At 33.8% G+C, this 12,918-nt stretch overlaps 1 protein-coding gene across 2 annotated transcripts in view; it reads left to right on the top strand.

Annotated features, from left to right (window-relative positions):
* Positions 1-12,918, top strand: part of LOC132908972 (cadherin-87A) — a 582,211-nt gene that overhangs the window by 427,105 nt on the left and 142,188 nt on the right. The gene's annotated exons all lie outside the window — the stretch shown is intronic.

Genomic DNA, 12,918 nt, shown 5'->3' with positions numbered 1-12,918 from the left:
GTTATATGGCGCCATATGTGTGGCTGGGCGTTAAACGTGTGACACTGAAAAGAACATGGAGAGAGCTAGTGTATTATATTGAGGCTGAAGAAGATACCATAGAGGAAGAAATGGAAAATGATATTACGACAGATGTGGAAGAAACTCCTCCTGCATTGAATATAATACCACGATTCGATGATTGTGACATCGTCGACGAGATAGAATGGTTTCAGTGAGCTGAATCCTCTTCGATTGACCATAGTACCAACGTCGTGTTTTTTTTTTTATAGTTTATTTTGGTTTTTACAATTTGTCCTGAAGGACATTTGGTAAAGTATTATATCTTATTTATTGGGAAAAAAATTAAAAATAAAATATAGCATGTGGGTGGCTACCCCCAGCGGGGTGCCATCTTCGTGTCTGCTAGGTTATATCTTTTATGATAGCGTCGTGTGTGCTTCAAATAATGAGCTGAAACAAGGATATAATGACAATGATGGTATTCCTCGACATTTTGAAATATTTGGAATCTTAGAAATAGGGTTAATGGTAAATAACTTTACCGAATTAGGTTTGCTAAGTTGTGCGACTTAGCAGCTAACAAGATCTAGCATAATATATGTAATAATTAAAATCTATAATAATTAGTTTGAATTATATTTAATTTCGTTATTTGTATTGCTACTATTGATATTCGTGTTCTTTTTTGAAATGCATTTTATCATTTACACCTTATATCATGCGAAAATTCTCCAATCCGAACGCCCTTGTCTCCCAATTAATTCGGATAACTCAGGTTCTACTGCAATTATTTTCCTAAACTGTCACAACTTCTTAGAAACTCCTCGATCATCATGAATGAAGTAACTTAGAAATTTTAATTTGAAAATTAATTTTAAATTAAAAAGACCATCTTTAAATTATCTTAGCTCGATAATCCTAAACTCAGATAATACGGAAAGTTCTGTTAACGTTCATAAAATCGTAGGAATATTTTGATAATGTTGTACCTGTATTTAAGTTTAATTAATTATTTAACTAGTTGAAAGTCTGATTAACTGCTTCCACAATGCCTAATTATTTACATTGTCGTATTCTTCGTGCAAAGTTAAAAAGAAATGAAATTGTGATAAAGTTCAAAGTATGTGGGATATTACGGAACTTGGGTTAAACGGGACTCAGATAACCGAGACTGCGCTGCATTAAAAATCAAACAAGTTAAATGTTCTCACATAAGAAATAAATCAATATTCAACGAGTGGGAAGAATGGGAAATATGTATATAATACGAAAATGTATGGGTATTATATATTCACTTTGTAGTGTTCCTATCTAGGTTTTAATGCATTAAACTGTGAACTGCTTCGGCAGATATTATATTTCATACTTATCGCGTATAGCCAAGCTGCATATGCACGTTATTAACCATCGAGATCTCCGGGGAACCATTCGGTCGAAATTCAGCAACTACGTAGTTAAATTATGCCATTTGATTTAAGTTCGAGGATGACGAAAGAAATAGCTGGCAACGTAAGAGCAGAGAGCAGCTAGTCGGAAAAGTCTGGAGGAATTGTTCTTTAAAGACTGGTAAATATACCGTGTCTCTGCATAGAGTGTTTACTTGCTGTGTTGTACACCTGAAGACCGTGTTGTGTTCTTTGTTGCATGTGTCAGGGAAGCACCGTGAAAATGGTCTTCGGGGCTTTCGCTCGTCTTTATTTGCCTTCAGAATTGTTGCACTTTTTCAAAGCAATTAGAATACAATTGGACGAAGGTGTTTTCAAAGGAGCGATATTTGTCAGAAAATTTGTCGGGAAATTTAAAGCTATGAAATTGTTTTTGTGTGTTTTTTGTCGTGTACACATTTAGATTTATTTTCAATTTCATATCGCACGAAAATACGGCAAATCGTGTTTTGGAAACAGGATACGAAATGTCAAACAGCGCTAGACATAATACGAAGAAACATGTCGCATCGCATTTTATCTAGACAGATCGCACTCCGTCTGCGCTAATTGCAAGTTACGTAAAAGTACATTAGCCAAATATAAATTATGATGTAATTGAAGAACATTTTCTCGCTCCTTCCGATTCTTCTTACGTTTTTATGAGGCTAATGAAGAAAAAGTCGAACAATTCTTTAAGCGATGAACAAGAGTTTCTTAAACGTGTTTACGAAACAAAATGTACATCAAGAAATGTGAACGCAAAGAAGATAATAAGGGAAAAAGATAACACGTTTTACCATGTCCCTTTCTTTTGTTACAATCGATAATTACATATATATATGTAATTATTAATTAATATGAATAAATATAATACAAGTAGATATAATAATAATATGATAAATAAATGAATAATAATAAATAATATATATATACCATGACAGTTATATTTACTATAATTCACTTTCTCGATTTTCTTGCAAAACTTGCAGAATAGCTTTTGCGTTAACCTATTCGAAATATATCGTAGCGCATTTCTGCGAAACGTATAAAAACCACATTTCTTTCCGCTCGTTCTATCAGTATAAAACACTAAATTTCAAATATCTGCCTCTTCACCGGCATATTATAAATATTCAATGAACTCTTCAACTTGTTACATTTCTAAAATAAATCTTTTAGAGGTTGCTGCTTTAGCGTGGTGAAAGATATATGAAACAACGATATGACTTCATCGCGGGTTTGTTCCTTTAAAAGTTCTGTTCTGATCCCTTTTGAAGCTCTCGTGTCTGAGAGATGCGACATTTTAATACCAGATAAAATGAAAATGTTGCAGGAAGCTGCCTTCCTTAGGAGGTAAAGAGGTACACGTTGGATAAAACATAAGTATACTTTAGATCCTGTTCTTTCAACCGAAAAATTCCAAAAAATGAAATTTTCTCCGAGCTTTTAATATGCTTGTGGCATTTCATTCTTTCGCGTATCTTATCATTAACGCGTCTCATTATAATGATTTACATGAAACGTTTTACGAATGTTCGTTGCGAAGTGTGACCCTCTCAGGAGGCAATTTAATCGTGTTTCCAAATTATGTGCATCGATGTTTGAACGTGTTGCATATTACCTTAATAGGATAACGAAATCGATAATATTGTAATATACAATTTCGATGGATGCAAGGTTTATATAACGATTGTTAAAATTCTACATATAATTTCTTCTGGTATTCAGAAAGATGTAGAAATTCTTAGATTAGATTCAAACTGCTACAAGATAAAATAAAAATTTGAAATACTATACATTATTGAAGTGAGAAATGAGAAATTTATTTGGCGTTGTTGAAGTAATTACTTCAAGAACAACTCTACATCTTTTCTTTTGTATATCCGTGACCTGGAGACCGTTGTTACGAAAAGAATAGAATTCAATGAAAAAAATTCAAAATAAGGAGAGGTCCATATTATTGTGCCCTCGAATATAAATTTTCTTTTGGATTACAAGGTCTAGAAACGAAAGATCTATAAGTAGATTTCTGTTGGTGTTTCTTGTAGCCTTTAGCTTGAGCTACACACCAAGGTTAACTTTTTGGTAATGTTCTTTGCTATAAATATATGAACGTGCTCCTTATCATAGCTTCTTCAGTTGTATTGTAACACTGTAAGAGTGAGCATCTGGATCAGCATACACTATATCTGTACTTATACCTATACTTGTTTCAATATATTTTTCTATTACAAATTTATCCACTAGTTCTTTTATCAGTCAACCTTAACAGGTGTTAAAAAAGATGCAGAAATTGTTAGATTGGATTAGAAACTTGTAACTTTTTATTATTTAATTTGTACTTATCATAGCTTCTTCTATTGTATTGTAACACTGTAAGAGTGAACATCTAGATCAGCATACACTATATCTGTACTTATACCTATACTTGTTTCAATATATTCTTCTATTACAAATTCATCCACTAGTTCTTTTATCAGTCAACCTCAACAGGTGTTAAAAAAGATGCAGAAAATTTTAGATTGGGTTAGAAACTTGTAACTTTCTATTATTTAATTTGTACTTATCATAGCTTCTTCTATTGTATTGCAACACTGTAAGAGTGAGCATCTGGATCAGCATACACTATACCTGTACTTATACCTATACTTGTTTCAATATATTCTTCTATTACAAATTTATCCACTAGTTCTTTTATCAGTCAACCTCAACAGGTGTTAAAGAAGATGCAGAAAATTTTAGATTGGATTAGAAACTTCTAAATTCTATACAATTTTTTTTTTATTATTTAGTTTGTACTTTAAAATTTGTCCATCTGAACATTTGATAAATTTTTCTAACATAATTGTTAAATAACATGTGGATGGCGGGATACCATCTTCCAGTTTGACTGTTTTATTTCTTTAGTGAGGTTAGTGGGGTGTTTTCTTTTTAGTTTTCTTTCTATAAGAGTTTTGCTCGCTTCAACAGCCAATTGGTTTGGACGTAAATACTGTAAATAATTAAAAAGAAAATATCTGGTACTTTGAAGAACGCTTGTAAAGAAAAAGAAACGAATTATTGTAGTAATTAATTAAATATCATCGTAAAATATTGCGGCTTATGTTATTCATAATTAACAATACTTTTTTGTGCGTTTCTCAATTGTTTATTATTTTCTCATGACTTCCATTCACGTAAAAGCTTAATTTACATATAAGCTATCTGTTTTCAATAATGAATAATCAAAGATCTAAATGATTGAGTAATTAACAACATAATAATTTATCATAATTAATAATAAATACTGCTTTTGTTCCTACATTTATTTGAATTCGTTGTGCATACATTTAATACAGTGCAAATAAATTTAATTAACCATCGCGTTATGTTCCTTCGTATATTGATAATTTAAAGGATAATGGATAAGAACCCATTATTTCAGAAGAAAACAATTGGAAACTTCGGTCAATCTTAACATCCATTTTTTCTCTCAATTCATGTTGTCTTAATTAACTATATCAAACAGAATTTAATAATACATAATTAAACGCGTAATCAAAAATGACAATCAGGTAACGCGATACTGTTCTTACGTTACAGAAATAAAAGTACGCGTAAACGTGGAAGAAAATCTGAATTATATGTGTAATAATAATTATTTGTAGAAATTACTTGAAAATCTGCTCACGCATTGTGTACTCGTGTATGTATATTGCAAATTATGAAATTACACGGAACCGGGAATGAATTTCGTAATACAATCGAACAGGTAATTTAAAGAATAAATGGCCGCATAATTAAAAAAGCTGTATCGTTCGTTACAAACAGATATTTTGCATCGAAATTATATCGTGGGGGTAAATTGGAAATTAAAGGAATAAAGGAATAAATTTATTTATCAGTAATCACGAAATATTGCAGCTAGAATGTATTTCTTTTCTGTTTTTATACGTTGGATTACGAGCTTTGCTAAATAATTTTCTCATTAATACAACTGTACATCTTACAAAATGATTCAACACATTCACATTCAAGAAAATTCATTACTTTCTACAACTATTATATTACAAATTCGTGTAACGTTCACTGAAAGTCTAAAAACATATTGCGAAACACAATAAGATACTTGTAATAGCAGTCCATAGAAAACGATTAAGGGAATAAGTACATTTATAAATTTCCATAGAATAACTTTCACTGATCTCGTAAAACGCCTGCTACAGATAAATACGTAAGTTAGAAAACAAGAAACAAATCAAGATAAATACAACGTAGCTCGCACAACGAAGATAATAGAAGTTAATCCGGTTTGTAACGCGGAGTGTACATAAATTTCGTAAATCGTTTTAAGGTGCAGCTTTTCGCAGGATCGGCCAATAAGCAATTTCTAATTCTGCCTTTTTATCGCGTTATTCCACCTCCAGATGCTTATGTTCCGAGCTTAAAATATTTTTATCCCGCGTTCACTGTCCCCTAGACTCCCTGGAAATTCCCTTTCCTGACTTAGTGAACAAAAATTAGTCCGAGTTACGCGATGTCTGCCAATTACTATAATAGAGTCAAAACTACAGTTCAGCGACAAAAATAAGCGGACGAATAGTGAAAATACGTATAGATAAAGTTCGTGAAATATACAGCTTGTTCACAGAAAATCTAAATATTAGCTTCCTTACTGTTTCTGTATATTCATTGTTTATCATTTTTCATGCATCAAATTCTTCCAAGATTAAAAACGAAACACCCCACAGATCTCATAAAGGATATAACCTAGCAAACACGAAGATGGCACCCCGCTGGGGGTAGCCACCCACATGCTATATTTTTATTTTTTACTTTTTAATCAATAAGATATAATATTTTACCAAATGTCCTTCTGACTAAATTGTAAAAATCAATAAATAAACTAGAAAAAAAAATTCTTCTAAATATCAGATAGAATTTCTTAAATTCTTGAAATCGTTAAAATGTTTTTTTTTATAGTTTATTTTGGTTTTTTTACAATTTGTCCTGAAGGACATTTGGTAAAGTAATTATATCTTATTTATTGGGGGGAAAAAAAAATAAAAATAAAATATAGCATGTGGCTACCCCCAGCGGGGTGCCATTTTCGTGTTTGCTAGGTTATATCTTTTATTTTTTTTTTTTTTTTTTTTTATTAAACCGTGATATTTGGGACATTTTTTTTTTAATTTTATTTTGGTTATTTTACAATTTGCCCTTATGGACATTTGGTAAAGTGTTATATCTTATTGGTGAAGAAAAAAAAAAATAAAATAAAAATAAATATAGCATGTGGGTGGCTACCCCCAGCGGGGTGCCAGCTTCGTTTTTTCTAAGTTATATCTTTTATGAGACAAAGCTTTTAATTAGAAATCAAGCAACTCTTGGCCCATTAGCGTTAATTTTATTCGCTAAATGACCTATCTAGGTCAGTGACAAATTCGATCATTATAATAAATTACAATAACAAATTATAATCATATATAATATCATACACATAATTATAATAAATTCGATAATTTGAATAAACAATGAACAGGAAATTTTACATGGTTCGCGAAAATCAAATTCCAAGAGGTGAAGATTAAAAATTAAAGGAAAGACTCCTACATGGCATTCTACTAGTCGACTGCCTCTCACGACCGAATGACGATAAGTATTTCTTCAGATAGCAGAACATCGAAACCGAGGCCCACACTCGTGCTACAAACTTGCTGCCGCGTTTCGCCTCCAATACCTAACTTTCCTCCCTTTCACGGACTTTTTCCTCCACCTTCGACGTCCTCCGCCCGATAACGGTGTATTGTTAATGTCAGAGTCTTCTGGAGTACGTTTCAATCTTGTTGAATGGCACGCGCCGTGAAACTTCTTCGACAGACAGGGACGGTTCTGCGTCCGATAATTCTGCTCGAAAAAAAAAGCTTCCAAGGGTCCTTTTCCCCTGTCAGTTCGCTCGATCAAGAGGTGCGTTACACACGAAAAAGTTTGCAAGAGTAAAAAGCGTTCCGGCTGTTGAACTAATTATTTTTCGAGGCAAAAGAGAGAGGAGGCACAATAGTCGAGCGACGTTCGTTTCTTTCGTAAACGTGGGCGATTAATTTCACAAAATGGTACCCGAGAGACTGGTTGGTCCTGACTACCCTTCGCTATGGCCCTCTTGGCACGATTTCTCGGCCCGAAAACCCTGTTCGCCATGCAAATCCATGCGCCAAGTATTCCCATTAAAAGCCTCCAACTTCACCATCTTTCGTTCGGTCTTCAGACCGACTATTTTCGCCCCGTGCTCCCCCCGTTTTCTTTTCATTTCGCCCGCCGGTTGCTTGAGACGACGTCGGAGTGCGCCGAACGGCTTCATACACCGGCAACTACCAGACGAGAGAACTTTCCGCTCCAATCCCGACTCGCGATAAGAGCCGTGTGCGCGCCAACAGGGACGAAATACGTATGTACCCTGGTGCTCGCGACGCCTTTTGTTTCGCGGATTACGCGCTACGACGAATATTTTTTTCGCTCGAATTATTTCCTCATCTCGAAAGTAATTATTATTTTTGTTCGGTTAGAAGTGCCGGTTGTAATTACGGATCGAGATCTAAATTTTCTAGAAATGTCAACTTTGAGTAGGGTAAATAATTTGAAATTGAAAATAATCTTTGCGTATTCTTCGACGAACATTTAATTAAGATTATTTAACGTTTTCACATTTATCATGATTATTTTAAATTCGAAGCAAGAAGAGATTAAGTGTAAATATTGTGTCATTTTGAAAGATTAGAAAATACCGTGAACTAAGTTACATAGAAGCAACAAGTTATTTTTACACGGTTGCTGAAATTAGATTGAATTAATCTTAGGATGTTAGACAGTACTTATGCGAATTCTCTGCTTGCTATGCTTACAAAAGCTGACAACATTTTCCATTAAGGTAGCTTTATAAAACCAACTTTACTGTTCCAACTTTCCCAATTAACCTTCGTCAGAACCTTGTGCCAATTTGACATGTTGCGATAAATGTAAAAAGCAGCGCACTTTCAGCAAAATGTACGTACAATGTCGCGCCTGAATATATGAAACATTCGTTTGTGTTTTATTTTCGACAAAAAAAAGTCGTAACTTTCTCGCCATACGTATTGATCTTTTCATTAACATTAGAACTACCACACCAGTGAAATTGACCGGTTTTACAATTTTATTTTAAAATTCCTACTTCGTGTTACATTTTCTTTCCGCAATGATGTAATGACTTTCGCAACGATAACCAAAAGAATAATATAATGAATTTTATTTTGTTTTTTATGTATTCAAACTTAAAATAATTTCGTATAGAGGCTACTTATACCAATGCCAATGAAAATGACTAGTACTTGTCAAAGTCATTCAATATGATTGTTGAAGTGGTCACCACTTCTAAGAAAACTCTATATCTGGTCTTTGAGTTTTCTCAAACCATCGACAGCGTATAGACAACAGACTGGGTCGAAAGCAAAATATAAACAGTAGACAGGCTACGTTGGCTTCAGGATTTTCAGTCACAGGGTAACACTGCTAGCGTGCAGATCTGGATCAGCTCAAATTATATTCCTATTTGTATTTACACTTCGGTATTTACAATATATTTTCTACCTTACAATTTATCCACGCGTTCCTTTGTATTCACATACATCTAATAACCCCACCAATGATGATATTAGTTATCAAGAAAATTCCGAATCGATCGCTAGAGCGTTAGATGTTAACACTAGAAATACCACACCAGTCAAAACGACTGCTTTTGCAATTTTATAAATGTGTCAATCCTCGTTTAGGAATCATGGTCCTAGATGGATTAATAATACCAAAAATGTACTACATAACATGGAATTGCTTCTATAAGAAAGTAATAAATCAATAAATATAAAAATTCTTTTTAAAGACCAGACATTTTCACTGGCTTTAGTAGAAATAGCTTCGTGTTAACTATTGGTAGTTCCAGTGTTAAACAGGAATGATCCATATCACGTAAACGTTACATGTTGCGTATACGCAGTCGACGCGGCGGAACATCTAAGATATTGTGTAGCTATGAGAAAAGGCCCAATAATCTAACCACCGATATCCAAAAGAATTCTCAAGAAATTCGCAATGTCATAAATTCCATAGTACATTGGTGTTGCGTTCGAACCAATATACAGCCTCAGTTGACCCTCAAACACAGCAGTTGAAACGTGGATTTGGTTACACGTGAATTTTTCCTCGATTAATATTGTAACAGTTTCCGCAAAGAGAGACATACTATGTCTGCTTACTCGTGTCGTCCGTGTAAATTGCGATTTTGTAACAAACTAAATAGACAGCTAACGGAGAGCCTTCAAAAAAAAAACGCGAGTCACCGTTGCTAAAAGCCGATCGGACAGAGTAAGCGTATTTTCTCTGCACGTAACCTTTTTAAGCATCATTTGTCGCTCATTATGTCAAATTGACAGAATGACATGAAAAAATAAATAATTAATTTTGCTCTTGTCACGTGCACTCACACTAATTCGCTTTCAAAGGTATCGCTATTCATTCGCACGTCAAAATCAACAAGTTGCGGGGAAATTGTTCTATAAATGGCAAACTAATATAATCTTTTAGCGGAAAAGTGTGTCAAAAGGACGCGACAGACGGCTGAGGGTTAATAACATTTACTTTTCTCAAAATTATTTTGTTATAAGAATACACCAACAACACACGAATGTACATGTAGTGTGCGGAATAAAAGTTTTTGGTCGAAAACAAATTGACATGTGTCTACACATAGATCAGTTTCTAAAAACACTGAAAAATGATATGCGGATTTTTGGTTACGAGGGCGTGCAACCCTCGTGCTGTTCCAGGGTCAACTTAAGGAAAATTCAAGCGATTTAAGCGATCGAATTTATCTACCTACAATATAAATAAAACAGTACGAAAACAAATAAAATAATAGGTAAATTTCAAATTTTATATCCATTGGCAGAGATAAAAATACGTCTTGCGTTTAATATTTGTTTATAACATCGTAACGAAGCATCTGCAGCAAAAATAAATTAAAAAAAAAAATGAATGACAAGTGTGCGCAAATAATGACATAGAAATAACAACTGCTAATACCTAAGTTTAAGTATCTTCACCGACGTTTAAAGGAACAGAGCTTCTGCATTTTCCTTTGAAATCCTATCCTACATTAATTTCGTCTCATTATCCAGTGTGAAATTATGCGGTGGAAAAATGAGGTATGACAAGAGTCGAGCCACCGGAAAAGCAAACTTTTCTCCACGAGAAACAAAAAACTTCTCGCACTCCGTGGCTCGAATGGAACACGTTGAATCTTCGCCAAACACGAAGATTTGTCCTGCGCCACGTCATCGCAGAAATTGCGACATTAGCGACATTAATTTCAGTAGCAACGCCAACAATGTGATTGTCTCCCTAGACAAACGATAGCACAGCTGCGGCTCAATTGTATGACTTCCTCGGCAATATGTGTGCGTTGCCTACCGCGTCCGTCGCATAATTCCACGACGCTCCCCGAGTGCGCGTTTGTCCCGAAGTCTGCGATTCCATCGGGACGAACTTCGAACGGCGTATACGAATTGGCTGACAGTGTTGCGTAACCAGTTTTTCTCTTCGCCAAACGCGTATAACGATGTGTTCAATTATTGTGTTGGCAACTAAGTGATTGCGGATTTTGTCATTAGACGGTAATGACAAAATGTCATTTATTTATTTATTTATTTTTGCTGCAGATGCTTCGTTACGATGTTATAAACAAATATTAAACGAAAGACGTATTTTTATCTCTGCCAATGGATATAAAATTTGAAATTTACCTATTATTTTATTTGTTTTCATACTGTTTTATTTATATTGTAGGTAGATAAATTCGATCGCTTAAATCGCTTGAATTTTCACTTAAGTTGACCATGGCTACGTCGTACCGACGCGTATCGGTACTTTTGCCTAAACACACTATACTCAAATTCATTGTTTATTGTGAATCTCAAAAATGTACAAAAAATCAAATATTGGCTAAATAAACTATTTAAAAAAAAAAAAAAAAATCCGCAATCATTTAGTTGCCAACACAGTAGATCACACCGTGCAGGTACAAGGCCAGTAATCGTTGTTTGCGTGTATTTTCTGCAACAAATATTAACATTAAGATTTCACGCAAACCTGATCCTTTGCCTTTTTCGCTCATTCTTCCGGAAAGACTAAAAATGTGAATTCTTGCATTCCTCTTTCGTAACCTGTACGTGTGGCTGAAGAAACGCACGAAATCTAATGGCTTTGTGATTGTTGTTAAGAAATTATTGTATATGGTTGATCATACTGGAATTACTGTCGCCAGACTTCCGAGCATTACGTGGAAACACGGAAAAATTGGAATGAACCCGAGTCAAATATGACGAACCCTTTTTGTATAGTCTGCTTCTTTTGTGTCAATTCCGTTGATTAAAGCAAGAGATTAAAGCGATAGAATTTCTTTGTGGACAAAGTTTTGTGCAATATTGTACAAAAATTAGATACGTTTTCATCTTTCCGTTAATCAGATCAGGAAGATAAAAAGAAACGATAATTGTGAAAAAATTGAATTCGATTACATATCAAAGAATGATCCTGGGAAAAACAGTTCTTATTTTTGAAATATTCCGCAGAAGAAGGAGAAATGTATATTTACATAATTACAAGACCAAATAATATAATATTGTAATATTTATTTTTATTTTATTTATTTATTCTTAGTCTGTGCCCTTCGGCTTTGGGCGAGTTTTCGGTTTTACATCTTTTTGCCTAATCACGCTTTTACATTTTCTCTTATACTTATCTAACTAAACTTTGCACTCTTTTTCATGTGTCTATCTTCCTTCTCAGCTACTCTATTATATCGCACTCCGCTGTGTAATTTATTTCGAAGACTATTGCTTGCTGTGCTTCCTTATTGTCGCTCCTCCCCGTCAGAAGCTGAAGAGCTTGGGGAATAATATGATAAATATTATCTTTTGTCTAACTGCAAGGAAACAGTTTAAAATTTGAGCAGATTAACAGTTAATTTCTCTTAAACAAAATTCTGTTTATATGTTATATATTACAATATTATTAATACGTTTCCCTGCAGTTAGACAAAAGATAATATTTATCATACTATTCCCCAAGCTCTTCAGCTTCTTTTTTATTTGAAGACTTACGTAATAAAATCAGCAAAGAAGTTTATAATGCAATACAATGTCCTTTTGGACCTGTTTTTCGTATAATACGTGTAATTAAAAAATTTTTTATTTCTTTATTCGAGATTTACTAGAAAATCCCACTATTGTGGTTTGCCTTTATTGTTTCATTTCTTTGCTCGTGAAGAAACATCAAGGTTCTAATTAAATGTCAAGGTTCAGACAAACAGCGCGAAAACCCACATTAGCATTAAGCTAGGCATCCATTGCCAGCGATTGTTTGCTATAAGAGAGAAAATATAATTATAGGATACAATCGACGTAATGAGTTTTTGTCTTCT

The sequence above is a fragment of the Bombus pascuorum genome, chromosome 7 (assembly GCF_905332965.1).
Source record: "Bombus pascuorum chromosome 7, iyBomPasc1.1, whole genome shotgun sequence".
Taxonomy (NCBI): domain Eukaryota; kingdom Metazoa; phylum Arthropoda; class Insecta; order Hymenoptera; family Apidae; genus Bombus; species Bombus pascuorum.
This window is presented reverse-complemented; position numbering and strand designations above follow the sequence as displayed.